Genomic DNA, 13,648 nt, shown 5'->3' on the forward strand with positions numbered 1-13,648 from the left:
CAAAATCCGTTGTCGGAACTTCCGATCGTGTGTACACAAATCCAACGCACAAAGTGCCATGCATGCTCAGAATAAATAAAGAGATGAAAGCTATTGGCTACTGCCCCGTTTAGAGTCCCGACATACATGTTTTACGTCACCGCGTTCAGAACGATCGGATTTTCCGACAACTTTGTGTGACCGTGTGTATGCAAGACAAGTTTGAGCCAACATCCGTCGGAAAAAATCCTAGGATTTTGTTGTCAGAATGTCCGATCAATGTCCGACCGTGTGTACGGGGCATAAATGTTGTACCTACTTTAATCCATGGGCAAAATTGACATTTGCCACAGCGTGATATTCCATATTTAATTTGTTTAGATTTAGGGATCACTGAGTAGTGACTGGAAGTCAATTGATCGCGTAGGGACCTAGCCCATCTAAACGTTATTTCCGGAGAGGCACCAATATATTTCCTGAGGATAGAATCTTCTTGAAGGATTGGCCAATAGTCAGGATATCTTAAAAGTTGTTGGTGTTGTTGTGAGAATCTAGTAATAAATCTTACTGAACAATTGGTAGTTTTTGGTTTCGTATTGTACAATAACGAACTTCGTGATCGGCGTATGGCTTTGTTATAAGCGATGTGCAGTAGTGTTTTGGTATAGCCCCTGGCCATGAGTCTGGCACAATGTGCATTAGCTTGAAACTTGAATTCCTCTAAATGCGTGCAGTTGCGACGTAATCGTAGGTATTGTGCGTATAGGATACTTTTTATGAGTGACCTAGGGTGGGTGCTCCCTGCGTGTAACAGGGTATTCCCTGCAGTCTCCTTCCTATAAATGGTAGAAGCTAGACAATTGTTAACATCTTTAAAGATTTTTAAATCCAGAAAGGTTATTTGTTGAAGATTACTGGAGACCGTGAACTTTAACTTGAAACGGTTTTGGTTAATAATTTCAATGAATGTATCCAGTTGATCTAAAGTGCCTGTCCATACCACAAATAGATCATCAATATAGCGTTGCCAAATGAGGGCGTGGTCAACAAAAGAAATCAATTGTTCATCTGAGAAAATGCTACGTTCCCACCCCCCCCAGGTACAGGTTGGTGTAGGCCGGTGCACAGCATGTGCCCATAGCCACACCCTGTACCTGGAGGAAGCTTTGGGAACCTTTGAAGCAGAAATAGTTACGTGTGAGCACAAATTTCAGTAAATCAAGGATAAATTCACAATAGTCCCAGCTGTAATGATCCTGTTCTCGTAAAAAGGTGCGAACCATCCTGATGCCCTGCTCGTGAGGGATGCTAGAGTATAATGACTCAATATCCAGAGTCACGAGGAGGGCATTGGGAGGGATAGGCAGACCCTCTATTTGTTTCAGAAGGTCCAAAGTATCCCGAGTATAGGAAGGTAGACCCAACACATGTGGCATTAGAACGGAGACGATTAAACGACTAGCGTTCTCCGTTAGGGAGCCGATCCCCGAAACAATGGGGCAACCAGGGGGCATCGTAGGGTGCTTATGCATTTTTGGTAAAGCATAAAAAGTAGCCTCTTTTGGTTTTCTTACATTCAAATAGTTATAGGTATCCTGGTCTATGAGACCTCTCTGATGCGCCGATCCGATGATGCACAGATATTCTTGCTTGAATTCTAGGATCGAGGCCTCTGACAAACGGGAGTAGCACTGTTTATTGGATAGAATCTTCATGACCATGGATTCATAGTACACTGTGGTCATGAGAACGATGTTTCCTCCCTTGTCGGAGGCCTTGATCTCGAGGTCAGGATGGTTTCGCAGAAATTGAATAGCTTGCGTTTGGGAAGGGGTTAAATTACCTGGACTAGGAAAAATGGTCATATGCTTAATGTCATTGATAATCCCCATCAGGAAAGCCCAAATGCGGGAATTGATGGTTAGACCCGGAAAACGTTGAGATTTAGATTTGAATCTTTTTGTTAAGGGTGTGGATAAAGCTAATGCTATATCAACTTGGGTAGATATTGGATTACTGGAATCTTGTGATGATTCATTTTCATCCAATAAAAGCATTAGATCCCGGAAGGCCCAAAAGTCCTCCATGGAGAAATGTTTAACTTGTTCAGAAATGGATTTGTCTTGTTTGGATTGTAAAACTTCCTTGTCAAATAGAAATTTGTAGGTCAGATTACGCGCAAATAAGTAGGCATCTTTAATGGTCTCATATTTGTCGATGTTGGCAGAGGGACAGAAGCTAAGCCCATACTTGAGGACGTTAAGGATCTCATCTTCAAATAGATAGGAGGTCAAATTAATAATATCTTGTCCTAGTGTTAGGTTTGAGGTAGTGTGTCTATGGGCAACTGAAAATTTGCCTGAGAAGTGTTAGGTTGAACGTGTGCATCCAAGGTGCTTTGTCTAGTATGAGAGGACCGTTGTGTAAGAGGTGGAGGGAGGGTGTGAAGATGTGTCTCTTGAGAGTGGGATTGATCAGTGGAAGTTACGATCGCTCTGCCTAATTTGGTCGAACCAGTGGTAATTAATTGAGAAGTGTTATGTGTTTGTGCTTGAGTGTTTAGAATTTGTATAGCTTGCAACGCTGTGGAACCTAAATATTTGGGTTGTGGTCCCTCACTGTGTTGTGCTGTATTACCCTGTGCGTAAGAATAACGCAGTAAACTGGTGTCTTGAGTGGAGGGGCATTTTTTAGAAGAAGGTGTATACGAACCCCCACCGTAATCTTGTTTACGTGCTCCTGAATTGTTGTGGGAACAATTAAGAATCGTTTCTGCATACAGCATCACTTTGGACATTATTTGATCAGTCTTACAGAGCGCTGCACTGTGTTTTTTTCTTTTTTTTTTCTTTTTTTCTTGTGCACTTTGCAAATGCATGTCCTCTAACTTTCCCCAGAGCTTAGTAAATGTGGTAGTTCTGCTGATTTCCATCATCCAATCATGTAAAACAAAAATGTTTTTTGAATCTTCCTTGTGCCTGATTGGGTATTCTTTACAAAGCTATACTACATTTAATTTACTAAGGAAAACAAGTGCAATTACACTTGCAAAGTGAATAGTCTGTGCCTTTAGTAATCCACCCCAGAATCTGAATACAATGTATATATTTTTTAAAGATGTTAACACATGCATACGCCCAGTGTTTAAAGTGAAAAAGTTGTTTGCCCTGTTTTCCTAGTAATGTAAAAAAAAAAGAATAAAAGCCTTAATAAAAACAAATTCCACTTAAAAACATGCAGAAATAAAAAAATTCCCATTTTGGAAGTATTTATTTTAGTTTTTTTTGTTTCACACTAGTGTGAAAGTTATCAGTGATCATGATCATACAATATATGCTGTGATGTTAAAAAAAACAAAACCAAAACAAAACTAAACTGATCCTTAACCTTGTGTGGCTTTTTCATGTGTTTTTTTGTTTTTTTTTAGATTATTGGGAAAAAATATCAAAATTACAAAATGTGAGGAGACAGTTCATAATTCCTTTTTTTCTTAATTTTTTTGCAGGTATATTTTATTATTATATGTTAACCACTTGACCTCCTGAAGGTTTTACCTCTTTCGTGAGCAGGTGTAAGTAAAGCTCAGTATGTTTTGGAACCAGTAGGCTATTACATACTCATAGCAAAGGCTCACTGCAGAATGAGTATTAGCACATACATGCAAATTTATTAGTATATGCACAAAACAGAATGGTACTGGCTTGTAGGGATGAGCCAAACACCCCCCCCCCCCCCGGTTAGGTTCCCACCAGAACATCTTGAACAGGCAAAAAGTTCTACCGAACATGCAAACTCTATTAAAGTCTTTGGGACATGAACATGGAAAATCAAAAGTCCTCATTTTAAAGGCTTTTATGCAAGTTATTGCCATAAAAAGTGTATGGGGACCTGGCTATGGGCCTAGGGGACACACATCAATGCAAAAAAATGTTTTTAAAATAATTGTTTTTAAAGGAGCAGTGATTTTAATGATTCTTAAAGTAAAACAATTAAAATTAAATATTAAAATATTTTATATTTTTAAATATCGTGCCTGGGGGGGTCCCCTTAGTCTGCCTGTAAAGTGGCGCACCTGTACGATGTATAGAACATGCCACAGCAAAAATGACATTTATAAAGGAAAAAAATGTCATTTAAACTTGCTCATGGCTGTAATTGATGAGCCAAACACCCCTCGGGTTCGGTTCGCAACATAACCATCAAACGAACCGAAAATTTACACGAACGTTAGAACCCCATTGACGTCTATGGGACTCGAACGTTCAAAATCAAAAGTGCTCATTTTAAAGGCTAATTTGCATGGTATTGTCCTAAAAAGGGTTTGGGGACCCGGGTCCTGCCCCAGGGGACATGTATCAATGCAAAAAAAAGTTTTAAAAACTGAAGTTTTTTCGGGAGCAGCGATTTTAATGATGCTTAAAGTAACAAAAAGAGTGAAATATTCCTTTAAATATCGTACCTGGGGGGTGTCTATACTATGCCTGTAAAGTGGCACGTGGTTCCCGTGCTTAGAACAGTCCCTGCACAAAATTAAATTTTTAAAGGAATAAAAGCCATTTAAAACTGCTTGCGGGTTTAATGTAATGTCGGGTCCTGGCAATATGGATGAAAATCAGTGAGACAAACGGCATGGGTACCCCCCAGTCCATTACCATGCCCTTTGGGTCTTGTATGGATATTAAGGGGAACCCCGCACCCAAATTAAAAAAAGGAAAGGCGTGGGGCCACCAGGCCCTATATACTCTAAACAGCAGTATACAGGCGGTGCAAACAAGACAGGGACTGTAGGTTTGTTGTTAAGTAGAATCTGTTGGTAATTTTGAACTGGTACATTTTTAACGTGTTTAGCTCCAGCCAAAAAATCTATTTTAAGCTTTGTGGAAAACATAGGGAAGGGTTATCACCCCTGTGACATTTTTTTTGCTGTCTGTGCTCCTCTTCAGAAGATTTCACCTCACTTTCTGTCCCAATGACAAATGTTTTTAGAAAATTTGGGGTTTTTAGTGAAACAAGGATTGGTGATAAAGCATCAGTAGAAAGGAGAAATGTTTTTCCCATATTAACTCTTACAGGAGAGAATTTCCTTTCCTAGGGGTAGATTTCATCCCCCTTTTTTATTTGTCTCCTTCCGTTTGCAAGTAGGAGTCGTCTGTAAGTTGGATGTTTGAAAGTAGGGGCCTGCCCTATATACTCTGCAGAAATTTGGGCCTTAGGTGTTGGTGTTGCCTCAACACTGTAAGCCCTCACAGGACCCTGCTGTGAAATATTAGATTAAGAATTGTAATTACATGCCCCTGTTGAACATGGGCAGAAAAATTGGGCCTTTGGTGGTGGTGGTGCTGGTGCCACAACACTGTAAGTCCTCACAGTTACTCTTGGTGGGCGCTGGAACAGGCCCTGCTGTGAAATATTAGATCAAGAATTGTAATTACATGTCCCTGTTAAACAGGGACAGAAAAATTGGCCTCAGGCACTGGTGCTGGTGCCACAACACTGCAACCCCTCACAGATACTCTAGTTGGAGTGCAGGAAGGAGCCCTGCTGCAAAGTATTGCATCAAAAATTGTAATTACATGCCCCTGTTAAACAGGGGCTGAAAAATTGGGCCTTAGGCACTGGTGCTGGTGCCACAACACTGCAACCCCTCACAGATACTCTAGTTGAGCGCAGCAACGAACCCTCCTGCAAAATATTGCATCAAAAATTGTGATTACATGCCCCTGTTAAACAGGGGCTGAAAAATTGGGCCTTAGCCACTGGTGGCGTCGCCCAGAACCAAAAATATTCTTACAAGCTATCAGCATGATCATTGAGGAGGAAGAGAATAATCACTCAGCATAACAGGATAGTCACTCAGCATCAGCATAGGCAGTCTTGAAGGGATCTGAAATTTCAAAAAAAAATATTCGGTTATATCAGCATCAGGTGCTTGGTAGCTGATGGTGATCCAAGACTGATTCATTTTTATGAAGGTCAGTCAATTGACCCAGTCGGTGGACAGATGCACCCTGTGATCGGTTACAAAGCCTCCAGCAGTACTGAATGTGCGTTCCGAAAGAATGCTGGATGCAGAACAGGCCAGTAGCTCAATTGCATACTGTGCAAGCTCTGGCCAGTGATCCATCCTCAAGACCCAGTAACCCAGAGGATTTTCGGTGCGAAAGGTCCAAGTCAGATCTTGCCCCTAGGTATTCCTGCACCATGTAAAACAGACGCTGGCGATGGTTGCTGGAACCGATCATACCTTGGGCTGCGGACTAAAAAATTGTCTGAACACATCGGTCAGACGGCCACCTTCTCCAGCGCTCCTTCTTTGACTGACCGAAGCCTCAGCAACACGTTGTCCAGGAACAGGAGTTTGTAACCTCCTAGTCTCTGGGAACGCGTTACACAGACCTTTCTGCAAGGCCTCCCAAAGATGTTTCATCCTCTGCTCCCTCTGCGATGGCAAGATAAGGTCCGCAATCTTACCCTTGTAACGTGGATCAAGGAGGGTTGCCATCCAGTATTGATCCCTCTCCTTGATACCACGAATACGAGGATCCTTCCGCAGGCTTTGCAGGATCAGGGAGGCCATGCAGCATAGGTTTGCATTCAGGCATTCAGTCCGGAGTCCTCTGGGTCACTATGGATGACATGATCAGCAGCCACCTCCTCCCAGCCACGTACAAGTCCATGGGTTTCTTGGGACTGTAAATGATCCCTTAAAGACTGCTGCTGATGCTGAGTTCCAGGCTCCACCTCCATGCTGACACAATACTCCTCCTCCTCATCCTCTTCCTGTGTGATCGGCGGGCACGCAGGAACACTGTCTGGATAAAGGGGGCCTTGAGAGGTAAGGAAGTCCTCCTCTTCCTGCCTCTGTTCTGCCTCAAGTGCCCTGTCCATTATTCCAGGCAGCGTGTGCTCCAACAGGTGGACAAGGGGGACAGTGTCACTGATGCATGCACTGTCACTGCTCACCATCATTGTGGCCTCCTGAAATGGTGACAAGACAGTGCATGCATCCCTGATAATGGCCCACTGGCGTGGGGAAAAAAAACAAGCTCCCCTGACCCTGTCCTGGTGCCATAGTCGCACAGGTACTCATTGATGGCCCTCTGCTGCGTGTGCATCTGCTGCAGCATGGCCAACGTTGAGTTCCACCTGCTGAGCATGTCAAAGATTAGGCGGTTCTTGGGCAGGTTAAATTCCTTTTGGAGGTCTGCCAGCCGAGCACTGGCATTATATGACCGGCGGAAATGCACACAGACTTTCCTGGCCTGCCTCAGGACATCCTGTAAGCCCGGGTACCTGCCCAAGAACCACTGCACCACCAAGTTAAGGATGTGAGCCAAACAGGGCACATGGGTCAGTTGTCCCTGTCGGAGAGCGGAGGGGGTAACGTCCCTGTCCATGCCTGCTGGACCATGAGTCAGCGGTAATATGCACCTTACCGCTGACCGCCCTGTCCAGCGAGGCCAAGACATTGCCTTCCACATGCCGGTAGAGAACCTGCCATTGAGGAACCGCACATTCCACAAACTCACGGAAGGGGACAGAGTCTACCAACTGAAAAGGTAGCAGTTGAAGTGCTAGCAATTTTGCCAAGCTAGCATTCAACCGCTGTACATGTGAAAGGCTGGGAGCGAACTTCTTTCTGCGGTGCAGCAGCTGGGGCAGGGAAATTTGCCTGGTACAATCTGCCGTCGGTGTACCGATAGTATATTGCCCACAAGTACTTGGCTGTGACACACCTAATTCTACACCTTCATTCCTCTCAGTGCAGGTCTCAGAGAGGACTGAAGGTATAGTGGGGTTGGAGATCCCAGCTGATGAGGAGCAAGGAGAGGTCCTCTTTGTTCTTTGGTGTGGGTCTTTTAGTTACGCTTGCCAACAAACTGCATGGCAGGTCAACATATGTCTGGTCAAGCATGTGGTGCCCAAGCGGGAGATGTTTTGGCCACGCGAGATATGCTTGAGACATATGTTGCAAATAGCAGCGGTGGGATCTGATGCGCTCATCTCAAAAAAGGCCCACACCAAAGAACTTTTGGAATAACGCACAGAGACAGCAGCGCCCTGCACATGCGGAGCTTTGCGGTGTGATGAAGTCAGTGTGCTGCCCTTAGGCTGGCCCCTGGGAAAAGGCTGCTTTGGCAGCTGCTTTGCCAAACAAAGTACCCTGAGTCTGGGTGAGAGAGGATGAGGACGATGAGGACGGCTTGGTCATCCACTCGACCAAGTCTTCCACATGTTGCGGCTCAACACGGCCAGCTGCCGAAAAAAAGGCCAAGCATGTCCCACGGCCACGTGCTGATGAGGATGCACCGTGTCCATGACCGGCACTGTTGCCTCTAGACACAGAGCCTGCTTGCCCTCTTTTATTGGCTTGTGACTGTCTGCCTCTCCTTGTTGGCCTTCCAGACATACTATTGGCCTGCAGCGAGCTGCACAAAACTGGGATGTATATATATATATATATATATATATATATATATATATATATATATATATTGCAGCTAGCAGAATCAACTGCCTGCCTGTAGTATTATTAGTATGATAACACCTGCACTTGTCTTCAGGTAGCTATACTGTAGGTGCAACTGTGCAGGGTACACAGTACAGTAACTGGAAATACTTCAAGAGCCTACACAAGCACCTGGCTGCAGGTAGCTATACTGTAGGTGCAACTGTGCAGGGTACACAGTACAGTAACTGGAAATACTTCAAAGAGCCTACACAAGCACCTGGCTGCAGGTAGCTATACTGTAGGTGCAACTGTGCGGGGTACACAGTACAGTAACTGGAAATACTTCAAAGAGCCTACACAAGCACCTGGCTGCAGGTAGCTATACTGTAGGTGCAACTGTGCGGGGTACACAGTACAGTAACTGGAAATACTTCAAAGAGCCTACACAAGCACCTGGCTGCAGGTAGCTATACTGTAGGTGCAACTGTGCGGGGTACACAGTACAGTAACTGGAAATACTTCAAAAAGCCTACACAAGCACCTGGATGCAGGTAGCTATACTGTAGGTGCAACTGTGCAGGGTACACAGTACAGTAACTGCAAATACTTTAAAGAGCCTACACAAGCACCTGGCTGCACGTAGCTATACTGTAGGTGCAACTGCGCGGGATACACAGTACAGTAACTGGAAATACTTCAAGAGCCTACACAAGCACCTGGCCGCAGGTAACTATACTGTAGGTGCAACTGTGCAGGGTACACAGTACAGTAACTGGAAATACTTCAAAGAGCCTACACAAGCACCTGGCTGCAGGTAGCTATACTGTAGGTGCAACTGTGCGGGGTACACAGTACAGTAACTGGAAATACTTCAAAGAGCCTACACAAGCACCTGGCTGCAGGTAGCTATACTGTAGGTGCAACTGTGCAGGGTACACAGTACAGTAACTGGAAATACTGTAAAGACGCCTGCCTGACTGTCAGTATATTAGGAAGACAAGAACAGGATCTAGCTAAACTGAATACAGTGTATATATATACATATATATACATATATATATATATATATATATATATATATATATATATATATATACAACACCTGTGTGTACAGAGAGCCTCCTTGGCTTTGGCCAATTACGGCTCTCTGTACACACAGCACTGTGATTGGCCAAGCATGTGGGTTATAGTGCATGCTTGGCCAATCATCAGCCAGCAATGCACTGCGATGTCGCAGTGAATTATGGGCTGTGACGCGCCACTCGAATTTGGCGTGAACGGCCCATATCGTTCGTAATTCGGCAAACGCTTGAACAGTCGATGTTCGAGTTGGACATGAGTTCTACTCGAACACGAAGCTCATCCCTAGCTGTAATTTATTTCTGGCTCCCGGCAATACAAATAAAAAAAAATTAGAAAAAATGGCATGGAGTCCCCCCCTCTCAGTCCATACCAGTCCCTTCGGGTCTGGTATGGAATTTAAGCAGAACCCCATGCCAAAATAAAAAAAAACAGGCGTGGAGTCCCCCCTAACTGGCAGGTGAGGAAAAGGGGAGGGAAAAGCAAGTGCCCCCCCGAACCATACCAGGCCACATGCCCTCAACATGGGGGTCTGGGTGCTTTGGAGCAAGGGGGCTCTGCACCCCCCCAAAGCACCTTTTCCCTATTTGATGGGGACAAGGGCCTCTTCCTGACAACCCTGGGCTGTGGTTGCCCCCTTTAACATCAACATGGGGAGAAGGTGCTTTGGGGGGTACCCTAAAGCACCCTCCCCATGTTGAGGGCAAGCGGCCTGGTATGGTTCAGGAGGGGGTCGCTCACTCGTCCCCCCCTTTCCGGGCCTGCCAGGCTGCATGCTCAGGTAAGGGTCTGGTATGGATTTTGGGGGGTCCCCATGCCATTTATTTAATGAAAAATTGATGTGCAATTCCCTTTAAAATCTATAACAGCGTATCATTGCCCAACAGTGCAGCCTATCTGTACCCATCAGTGCAGTCTCATATGTGCCCATCAGTGCAGCTTATCAGTGCAGTCTCATCTTTGCCCATCAGTGCTGTCTCTCTGTGCCCATCAGTGCGGTCTCATCTGAGCTCATCAGTGCATCCTGGGCCCATCAATGCTGTCTCATCTGTGCCTACAGTACAGCTTATCATTGCCCACCAGTTTAGCTTATCAGTGCCACCTATCTGTGCCCATCAGTGCCACCTCATCAGTGCCCATCAGTGCTGTTTATCAGTGCCCATAAGTGCAGCCTCATCAGTGCCACCTCAATGCCCATAAGTGACGCCTCATCAGTGCCCATAAGTGCAGTCTCATCAGTGCCACCTCAGTGCCCATCAGTGCAGCTTATCAGTGCCACCTCAGTGCAGTTTATCAGTGCCCATCAGTACAGCATATCAGTGCAGTTTATCAGTGCCTATCAGTGCAGATTATCAGTGCCCAACAGTGCAGCCTAATCAGTGCTGCCTTAGTGCAGCCTCATCAGTGCAGCTTATCAGTGCAGCCTCATCAGTGCCACCTCAGTTCCCATAAGTGCAGCCTCATTAGTGCTCATAAGTGCAGTCTCATCAGTGCCGCCTCAGTGCCCATCATTGCAGCTTATCAGTGCCACCTCAGTGCAGTTTATCAGTGTCCATCAGTACAGCATATCAGTGCAGGTTATCAGTGCCCATCAGTGCAGCCTCATCAGTGCTGCCTTGGTGCAGCTTATGAGTGCCCATAAGTGCAGCTTCATCAGTGCCACCTCAGTGCCCATAAGGGCAGCCTCATCAGTGCCCATCAGTGCTGCCTTATCAGTGCAGCCTCATCAGTGCCGCCCTAGTTCAGCCTTTTTTAGTGCACCCTCAGTGCAGCTTATCAGTGTCAATAAGTGCCGCCTATCTGTGCCCACCAGTGTTGTCTCATCTGTGCCCATCAGTGCAGTCTCATCTGTGCCACCTATCTGTGCCCATCAGTGCGGTCTCATCTGTGCCCGTCAGTTCAGTCTCATCTGTGCCCATCAGTGCGGTCTCATATGTGCCCATTAGTGCGGTCTCATCCGTGCCAATCAGTGCTACCTATCTGTGCCCATCAGTGCGGTCTCATCTGTGCCCACCAGTGCAGCCTATCTGTGCCCATCAGTGCAGTCTCATCTGTGCCCATCAGTGACACCTATCAGAATCAAATTGGGGCAGTGCTGGAAGGGAGCAGAGGAGGAGGGAGGAGGAGAGGAAAATCACTTCCATGGGTTGTACAGACCGGGGGCTGTGAGACCCTTCCGCCCACTACAGCAAGCAGGAACAAAAGTACAAGTCCCTGCATGCTTTAGAGAACAAAAACAAAAACATGAAGAGAATTCACAGAGCAACTCTTCAGTGAGGACAAACCAGTGATTTTAAATATTGTTCATTTATTAAGACTATCCAAAAATAATTGCAAAAGGTACAAATACAGAATTCACATTTATCCCCTAAACCCAATACATATTAAAAAGACCTAAGGTCTCAGGAGAACACCGGTGGCCACCATTATCCAATAGCACCTCACATTTCACTCACACACACATACATATACAGATCTCAGTCGGTCACCAGATAGATGACGCTTGTTGATACAAAACTTCCAAAAACCTGGGATTGTATCAAACATATGTAACTGGATTGGACAGTGATGGAATACAATAGATCATAGTACTTTTCCCAGAACACAGTTGTAAGATGTTCCTATTGCTATCTATGAAGGGTCCCGATGCTTACATGTTTCGCTAAATACTTAGCTTCTTCAGAGCATACTCTGAAGAAGCTAATTATTTAGCGAAACGTGTGAAGGTGATCTCCTCTGCAGTGGCTGTGACGGTAAACTACTGATCGTGATGATCCCGTCTGGACGCCGGTAACTGTAAGCTTCCCTCTGCTATTTGACATGATGAACTGCACGGTGTTCCGCTCCTGCTGTTGAAAAGTCAGTGTCTCTTTCTGTTTATATCATCCAAGTGATACACTTAACGTGACACTTTGTTTCACCCTGTGGTGAACACTAACCATTCTGTGCACACATTCATATATAGAGCTGCCTCTGTTACAAGTTAGCGCTACGGAAACCACAAGGAACTCTCACACTGCAATAGGAACATCTTACAACCGTGTTCTGGGAAAAGTACTATGATCTATTGTATTCCATCACTGTCCGATCCAGTTACATATGTTTGATACAATCCCAGGTTTTTGGAAGTTTTGTATCAACAAGCGTCATCTATCTGGTGACCGACTGAGATCTGCATGTGTATGTGTGTGTGAGTGTAAGAGAAATGTGAGGTGCAATTGGATAATGGTGGCCACCGGTGTTCTCCTGAGACCTTAGGTCTTTTTAATATGTATGGGGTTTAGGGGATAAATGTGAATTCTGTATTTGTACCTTTTGCAATTATTTTTGGATAGTCTTAATAAATGAACAATATTTAAAATCACTGGTTTGTCCTCACGGAAGAGTTGCTCTGTGAATTCTCTTCATGTTTTTGTTTTTGTAGTTATTGGTTAACTCAGAGGACAAACAAATTTGGTAGCCTCCAAGAATTTATTGATGGTTGGAGACACCAGATTTGGAAGGTGTAACCGGTTGAATAGGAACAGGATAAGGCCAGCCTATGGCCAAATTTTTCTATATGAGAACACCGGATAATATTGAGGAGTAGTTGACAAAAACCCTCCCCTTTTCCTTTTTTCTTTTGATGGTTGCTTTAGAGAACTACTAGGGGGAAGTGCCAAGACCGCTGGCTGAGGGTACAGGAGGAATAGCAGCCAGCGGTCATGCGAACAGGAAATCAGTGGAGATTAACAGCTTTTTTGCAAAACCATCCAACTACAGAAGAGGAACTACAGAACTCAGAAGAAGATGGATGGCATAGTTGGTAAGGGTAGGAGATCAGCAACAAGGACATGGAATTTTTTTTCCCCCAGAGTTCTGCTTTAACACACTGCTGGTGTGAAGCAGGAACAGGAAAGTCCGAATGGGCTATTAAAGCCTTAACACATAAATAATTATATACCACCAATATTCTACCTGCCCTATTAACTCCAGTGCATTCCATCTATAATTGAAATTTTGCCAAACTGTTTGTGAAATTAGCTAATTTTACTCATGCCTAGTGTTCAATGATTACTAAAGAAGTAAAGAATGTTCCTTAGTAAGTAAATGCCCAATCATGTGCAAAATATGTTTGCTTTCATATGATTGGATGGA

The sequence above is a fragment of the Aquarana catesbeiana genome, linkage group LG01, assembly GCF_042186555.1.
Source record: "Aquarana catesbeiana isolate 2022-GZ linkage group LG01, ASM4218655v1, whole genome shotgun sequence".
Classification (NCBI taxonomy): Eukaryota; Metazoa; Chordata; class Amphibia; order Anura; family Ranidae; genus Aquarana; species Aquarana catesbeiana.